The sequence below is a fragment of the Papaver somniferum genome, chromosome 5 (genome assembly GCF_003573695.1).
Source record: "Papaver somniferum cultivar HN1 chromosome 5, ASM357369v1, whole genome shotgun sequence".
Taxonomy (NCBI): domain Eukaryota; kingdom Viridiplantae; phylum Streptophyta; class Magnoliopsida; order Ranunculales; family Papaveraceae; genus Papaver; species Papaver somniferum.
The window spans coordinates 212,487,131-212,496,074 of record NC_039362.1 but is presented as its reverse complement, the minus strand read 5'-3'; the positions used below and the strand labels follow the sequence as shown (position 1 = coordinate 212,496,074).

Sequence of the window (8,944 nt, the reverse complement as noted above, 5' to 3'; positions counted from 1 at the left end):
TAGTAAAAACATATTCGAAGAGTCTGTAAAAAAGTGTTCAGCAACATTACGACCAACAAAAATAATGAATTCACGGCATACCAAACTGACTTACCTCACACGCGTAAAATATGCACTGCATACAGAGCATAAGTTTCCTGCCTGCTCAGTACAACTTATATACAAAAACCAAGATAACAGTCTAAACTGTAAGAATCTCAACTAAAATAGAAAACAACACTCGAATTATTAGAAGAACACTGTTAAATATCGACAGTTAGACCTGACGTGAATCGAACACATAACCTTCTGACCTGGAGTCGGATGCGCTACCATTGCGCCACGGGTCCGTGATTAAAAAGACTTGTCTTAGTATGTGACAGAAGCAAGATTTACCTCCCCATATGATCAGATTCGTAATGCAATCCCCATCATAACCATCCACTGTTAGCCATGATATTAACTGGGGTATTTTCCCGCAACCTGAATTGCAATTAACCCACAATATATCAGCTCCTGTATCATTCTGTACATCGAATGCCTAATTCAGTCTCATGAATATATCCTGAAAATCAAACCTACAAAAACCAAAATTTAAAAATCACAGGTACCAGACCAAATATCACATTCAACTAATAATAGAACCCTAGTTCACCAAGGATAACTCCAAAACTTAATTAACACCGTCAATTTAGTAATCCACAATCCAAATTGACCCAAGAAAACAACTCCCAATGCAAATAACAATGACAAATACGATGGACAATCCTCCATGAAAACTACACCAGGTAACGAATCTGCAAAAGCCCTACACACCTGAATGGAGGCAATCATGAAGAGCGAGAGAGACTGAGATACCGCCAAAACCACCACCTATGATACTGACTGAACCCGTACGCTTCTCTCCACAAAACAGCTAGCACCTACAAAAATATATGATTCAAGTCATAAATTAGGTTGGATTTCACTGCATTGGTCATCCCTAACAACTCATTAGTTTCCAGTTTATCATCTTAAATATGATTTAAACCTTCTTCCAAACATATTGAGAGCATCCTTAATTCATATTTCATATATCTAACCAATAAACAATGTGATACCCAAAACAACGCTATCTATCCAAATTCTTCTTCAAGTAGGGCATACAAAAGTCAGGCAAATCCACTACAGAAACAACAACAACAACAACAAATAGAACCATTGACCATTAACACAGATAGATACCTTTCTCAAGAGCAGGAATGATATCGTCCTCAACATCGAACCATTTAACCTGCCAATAACATTTAAAATACATTATTTAAACAGTTGCAAACACGAAACTCAAAGAATTCAGAAACGACAAATACTTGTTTCTGCCGGTGTTATGTTGATATATTATATTACATAGATGACCTCATTCATCTAAACTAAGCAACCCATATTATGAAAGTTGAAAATCAAAATTAAGGGATTAAAGAAAACACATAAAGATGGTGTAGGAATTTTAATTACGAACGGATGCAGTTGTTGCTGATGGAATTCTCTTACATGGAAGAAAGAGAGCCTCAGGGGAATGAATAATCAAATAACATCAGAGGATACTAATGTATTCCCCTGAGTATAACATGTCAAAAAAGAAAACATCAGAGGATACTAATGTTGTCCTCCAGAATAAGACAAATACTGGCATCTCTCATAGTCTACTGGGACCAATTGAAACTTAATATTTCGGTTCAAAGAAAAAGATTCTAAAGTTGAGCAGGAAACGCGTATATCACAATGCAGCATTATTCAAATATTCAAGCAAATTAAAGTTGTTAGAATACCAAAATAAAAGTGAATACCTACCCAACCTTCAGTTCCATATCCACTTCAAATTCTACCTCGTACCCATGACAACGACGTAATGGAACTAAGCTGGTAATGGTTCAGGCTTTCTTTCAAACACTTTGTGTCTTTCAACTGGTGGTTTTGTTTTTATCTTCATGTCTCAATTAGTTACTTCAAATTGATTTCCCTGCAGAGAATTCGCATCCAAAGCAAACCCCATATCTCTTGATCGTATATATGAATACTCGATATTTTATCCATTAAAATCACTTGAAAAGATGGCAGCAAGATCATATTTCTTCCCTATTCTCTGCCAAACAATAACCCAGAATTCTTATAACTCGATTTCTTGCTCCGAATTAATTTCCCTACAAAAAATTCGATCCTAAAACAAATCCATAATGGCTTTACAGGCAATCGAGAATTTAGGATACACACTTCTTCCTTATCTAGTGTCATTATTGCAGAGAAAGATACAAAAACAAAATCAAAACGGAAAGGACCGGAATATGATTGGGGCCAATATGCACATTTCGTCACAATATGGATACAGAACAGAAGCGATTTCACTGGATATTGCGCATCACCTAACGTTAAATATAAAGACACTTGTCACGATGTTATAGTCTTTTTAAGCAATTAGTGATTCCGCAACAGAATCGCAATGTTAAAACCTTCCGCAACACATTCGAAACTACAGGTGTGGTTTGATGATCATTTGTCTTATACCATATGACCTTAACATGCAAAATGGGAAGTAGGTGAAATCAACGAATATATGCTAAGTCGAACGGAATAACATGCAAAATGGGAAGTGGGTGAATTAACGAATCAGTGCTAAGTCGAACCGAACATAACAAAAAATAGTTTAAATTCTTACCCTTGCAGCCATCCAATGTTATGTTCCAGTTGAACTTGCACTCTGCCAACTCCAAAATCAGCAGCCTCAATAGCTTGATGCACAAAAACGGAATAAATATTGTCATTTAGGTCTCCTTCACCTCCTTCTCATCCATTAGAAGATTAACAGCCTTCAATCACACTGGATTACATTGTTTTGATACAAATAATTCATTCCCTTGGAAACATCCATCGAGACTTTGAGCAAAGATGGAAGTTTAAAGACACCTTTATGATGCAGGAAACAATGTAATCCAGTGTGATTGATTCCAAGGAGTTTCATGCTTGTAAGCACATAATTATGCTATAGATTCCAAGGAGTTTCATGCTTGTCAGTATGCATGTTTTTGAGTATTTTCCAGCACCCATTAGATGGCTAGTAGACTGCCGTAATGAAAATTTTTTTTTCTCTTATTTCTTAATAAGCAAAACAGTGCTGATTCGCTAATAAAATTCGAACTTAATATTGTCTGCTGGTTACATGTAATTTCAGGATTTGAAGGATCTTTTAGGCCAGTAAACACCCCTCTAACCTTCAAGAGTGCACAGATCATCAAGGATACCATGCCGTTTTTTGTTCTTTGTTTCCTGTTCGGTTGTTCCATCCATGAATTATTACCTGACATGTATGCTACAATCTGATCAAACATGTTTGTGTTTAGTTCATCTAAAAACTCCCACAACCTCTAAATTTTTCATTTAAAATGCTTAGCCAAACTAAATTAGTGAAATTAAGTTCTGCGCATTTTGACATATCCAGCATTATCCCTTGAGAAAGTACGTTAAGAACACCACCTAAAGCACACGTGATTGCAAACGTCCCAACCATAAATAAGAAACTCATTAAGATCCATCCATATCAACCTTGGAAATCCTATATAAGGCTGTTCCTATCTTTGTGATTTACCAATGTTAGAATATATCTACAGTCTACACCATTTGGGATCGTAACTGCATCACTATGTCATTCACGATATATAACAACCTCACCACCTACTTCATGGCTTAGATTGGCCATCTTATAACTGCAATCAAGGGAAACAGTCACTACCTTGTGACTACACATTCTCATGGATTCTCTGAATTATATACTTAGGCGGGCAAGCATGTGTTAATAATAGGTGGTGCATAGTGTACCATTATAGACCACAGAGAGCAAGTAAAATGTACACAAACCAACAGCCAAAGAAAGATTTGATTTTAAATTAGCAAATCTTATCAGCAAAATATTAACAGATGACTCTTGTATTCACCTTAAATCAATGAGGAATGAGTGTGCAATAAATTATTGTACAAAACGCTTACCTGCACTTGTCCAATATGTACCAGCTGCAATGGCTTAAACAGCAACAGACCATTGAGCATTGCCACCCCTTTGATTATTCAATACCATAATAGCACCACTACATGTCTATATGGCCAAGCAGAATAAACAATGATGTCCAGGGTTCTTAAAGGCAACACTAAAAACCATTAGTAGTCTTCCTAGTAAACTCCCAGCTTCTCCCATGTTTTCCCAAGGTTGTTGTCAAAATAATACCTTAAGTTGCACAATGACGCCAGTCTTGCTTTCCTATTCAATCTGATACAAAAATCAAGAAATACAGATTTAAAATAATTTTACCTCCTAAATTTCTTGGAAACATCGACCACCATTGAATCATTCAACATTATTTGGAAATCAATACGAAAAGCATGAAGATACAAAATTAAATATGGGGCATCAGTAACTCAGAATTGCAAATAAAAAATCACCCAAATATCCAATTTTCATCAGATTCAAAATCAAGTAAAATAACGAATCGTCGATAAAGATAAAAAAATTACCTGAGTCAATCATTAATCTGAAAAGAATTAAACCCAAAATTAGGGTTCGGAAAGGAAATCTGCGATCAAGGACCAAAATCAAAATTTAGAATACATCCACAATTCATGGTGCTAAATCTAATAAAAGAAATTGATTTTTATTTACACTGAAAATTAATCATCCACAATTCATGTAATGAATAGAACAACCCCCATACGAAGTAATGAAGAACGAAACGGGAAAGGAAAAAGACGCCTTTCTCGCCACTAGTACGATTTCTGTTATCATGGTAAACTCTTGCGGGAGATGATATGTTTATGCTAAAACGGTGAGGTGATATAAATGGTAATAAAATATTCGAGTTTAATAAGTGTGGATCTGTCATTCCCAGCTGTCCAAGTCAAACGAAATACAGCCGATAATGACCGTGAGATGACTTTTTTTGACCAATCCTAACCACTCTTTGACTTCAAGGAGTCAATTACCACGTCTTTTTATAACTATGACTAAAAAATGATCCGTGTGGTAACGGTCCCGGATTCTTTCACAATATTGCAAGTTCAAGCAACAATTTTTTTTTAAACACACTCCAGTTGCTCTCAAATATTAGTGTTTTCCTCAATCCCAAAATGAAGGAAAAAAAACACCCCTCGTTTCAGTTGATGTATTAGCTTTATTCGAATTGTTACGCTTTTGTACTATATATTAAGAATCCTATTATTGGGGCTTTAACGTCTATGCTACTTTGGGACTTTTTTGGGTTCTAATATCCTTAATATGGATATGGGGAACCTAATCAATAGTAAAAGTCAAATATGCCCTTCTATAAATATATTACAATATAATTATTATAAATAAATAAATAATATTTTCTTCTTCATTTCTTCTTCTCCTTCATTTTATCATGATGAAAATGATGATCATAATTTCAACATGATAAAATCATGATCACTAAAAAACTTAAATCTATAATTCTTCTTTCTCTCTTTTTTTTCTTCTCTTCTTCATCATATCGTGATTCTCCATCGCATCGTGATGAAGATGATAATAAAAAAACTAAATTTATTATTTTTCTTCCTCTCTTGTTCTTAATCTTCTCCATCGCGTAGAGATGATAAAAAAACCAAAACTAAGAAAACCCATCATTTATTTTTATTTTTGATTGACTTAAAATTCGATTTGATTAATTTAAGGAAAAAAACAGTTTCTGAAACTATATAACGGCCGGGAGTTTACACTTTCCCAACCATGAATCCTGTATTACGGTTGGGAAAATACATGTTTCCCAACCGTGAACCCTGAACCTACCTGTACGGTTGGGAAAGTAAGAACTCTCAACCGTAAAAGAGTGTCTACGGCTAGGAACCTATTCTAATAATCACACAAAAAAAATACAAACAAAGGTCTAATTTCGGTTAGGTTTCTCCTGCCAAAAATTCTTATATTCGGTTAGGTTTCCAGCCGTAATTTGAAGTTTTGGCTTGGAAAACATAGCCGTAACTATTTCTGATACTTACAAAAAAATAGAAGAAAAAAAATTGGTTGGGAGCTCTTATCGACCCAGCCGTGAAAGAATTTTACGGCTAGGAAATCTTCAATTCCGAGCCGTAAATTATTATTCACGGTTGGATCGACAACATTTCTCAACCATAACTACAAAAAAATCCATATTTTTTCCGATTTTTATCGGTATTGAATGAACAAAGTTATTAATGGCAATCAAGTATGAGATTCTCTTGAGTGTTTTAAAAATTTTCAAAAAAAAAATTCAAAATCATCTTCCAGAATCAAAAGACAAAAAGAAAAAAAAAATTGATGAATAAAATTAGTTAAATGATTTATCCTAATCTATATACTAATCATTATTAATTTGGTTAATCACCATAATTAACATTAATCAAATTGGGGGTACCTTAGAGGTGGTAGTCTTTTTCTTTTTCTTCTTCTGATCAACCAAAGAGGTGATAGTCGTGGATAATGTCATCATTTATCAAATCCAATGGAGAATATTTGACAAAGTTGCACATATATTTCGTATCGTTTATATCTTTTAAGTCTTGGGATCGCCAGTGGGGATCCGAAGTAAGTGCCTAAATAAATCAGTACCCCTGGACTACATTACTTCATCTCTTGAAGACAGGAACAGTTGTTAAATTATCTTCGGGCCAAACTCCAAAGAGTACCTACCGTGAAAGGATCCCGATAGTATTATCCCAAGAAAAATAAATCATTCAAAGGTTTCGGAACTTGAGTTTCACTGAATCACTCTAACAGTATAATCCAAAATTTTAGACCAAAAAATACACTTTCATAGTTTGCTTTGGCCTAAAATTATAGACTAAAAAGTGCGGATCATGCCAACTATAATGCGGATTGGCAAAATCCATATCTTTGTGGAATATAGTGATGCATTATTGTATGTCATCGTTTCCGTATTAATATTATTATACACATTAGATTTTGTGCACCATCCAAATCTCAACTTTTTCTTTTTTCAGTCTTGCATTGGTTACCATTGAAGAGCTTCTTACTTGCCGTATGGATTTTAGACAAAGCAAAAGTATCACCACAAAACCGTGTAATAAAAATATGTACCTAAACCGAGTAATATATTGCCACAAACCATCTATAATAGATATGGGCTCATAATATTTCAGATTATTATGAGATATAGAATTTCATCGCTTCATCTCTTCTCCTTATTTTACCGTGCGAAACTTAAAAAAAAGGTTAAATAAATATATACGTATAATTGTAATTGGTAAACCCCAATCCTAACCGTTTTCTTTTCCTCCTGTTTCTTTTGTATTCTCTCTGCTACTTCCTAAATTTCCTAGGGTTTCTATTTTTATTTTCTTTTTCATTGTTGAACAAATTGAAGTTATTACTTTTTGATTTATGTTATTGTATTTTTTTTTTAATTTTGCAACTGAGAGTCAATCACGACGGGGCGAGTCTTAGAGATGACATCAATCATGGAATCTGCAATCAAGGTTTAGAGCATCGCGACGGGGTGATATGCAGCACCGGTTACATGCCGGTTTTGATAAAAGAAAATTATATAGAAGTTACTAGAAGAGAAGTAACCGTGTTTAGAATTTTATTTTATTTTTCGAAAGAAAAGATTATATTAAAAGAAAAAAAGAGAACCAAAGAGTAATCCAAGGTCAATTACATACACATTAGATTATATTTAATTCAGAGTCTGAATACCTACTATATTATAATTTTCTATTCCAAATTAATACATAAAGGAAAAGAAAAAAAGAAAAAACAAAGGATTTCATACACATTTTATAGAAAAACAAAAGGAAAAAATAAATTCACCGTCACAAGCACATCCAATTAAAAGGGGTCGGGATCCAATAACAAAACTATTTGACAAAATTTCTAAACCATAAGATGTAATTAATCAATTGGTTGAGAATTTCCGGTGAAGTGACATGTAACTATTGTTATTCCTTGTTTGGTTGTCTCTTCCCTGAAACTTAAGAAATAAAATTTTAGGAAATAATGTGATTTACTGATCTCATCTTGATGACGGTTACGCTTACCACCGTGATCAGTTTTTTTTCTCTAAAGAATAAAAACCCATCTCTTTAATAATGTCTGATATCATTCATCGTAGAAATTTTCTTCTTGTCCTACTTCTACTGGATTTGAATATATCCGCCATTGTCACCACCAACAACAGTTCTCCTACTTGGTCATCAGAATTAATACGTAATGGACATCAATCTCTTGTAGAAATGTTAATTAAGTTAAAAAAACAAGCTAATGGAGCTGTAATGAGTTGTATAAATGATTCCTCTACCACTGCAATCATACAAACAAGATTTTTTGGTGTTGTAATTAGCAATGTTTCTTCTCCTAATGAAAATCAAGAATATTTCATTTGGTCCCCTAATTAATTATACTCCTCATATGCAGGTGATAATATTGGGTTTAAGGGGAATTATTCCTCAAAGTCGAAAATGGTGAATCATGATTATCATGCCTGATTTTGAGTGGGTATATTAGCTTCTGATGAAGACATAGATATGAAAATCCACGACAATCAATATATGTACAAGGAAGAAAAGAGTAAAAGAAATCGGTGTTGTTTGATTTAACTCATCATCACATATGGAAAAGAATTACTTGAAGCTTCAGTTAAAAAAAAAAAAAAAAAAAAAATTCTCAACGCTATCGGAGCAGAATTATTAACGGGGACGGTCAAAGAGTATGAGTATTCTACGTAGAATTTTGACCAACTATGCCTAAGCAGCCAAACAGAATATAGAGCCAGTTAAATTGCCAGGTAAGCAACGTTATAAACCATTGGATACAAATAATCCTACGACCCACAGGATTTGTCAAAAGCTTTTGTTAAAATGTTTTGTCAAGGCATCCCGACCCATGAAAATAAGCCTTGTTTAATTTCCTTCATTTTTGTTTAGTCTATTT

The 8,944-nt window shown here is 33.9% G+C and overlaps 1 long non-coding RNA gene across 8 annotated transcripts; it reads right to left on the bottom strand.

Annotated features, from left to right (window-relative positions):
* On the bottom strand, positions 1–4,902 carry LOC113284549. 8 transcript variants are annotated; one of them, XR_003328212.1, is made up of 8 exons: positions 4,664–4,899; positions 4,519–4,577; positions 3,997–4,273; positions 2,672–3,310; positions 1,810–2,159; positions 1,204–1,252; positions 796–902; positions 1–462 (listed from the first exon to the last, which is right to left on the bottom strand). It is a non-coding gene; the product is annotated as an uncharacterized LOC113284549 (long non-coding RNA). The 8 variants fall into 8 exon arrangements; XR_003328211.1 differs by having other exon boundaries at positions 1,806–2,101; positions 4,664–4,837; XR_003328210.1 differs by having other exon boundaries at positions 1,810–2,101; positions 4,664–4,837.
* Positions 4,903–8,944: the final 4,042 nt, after the last annotated feature.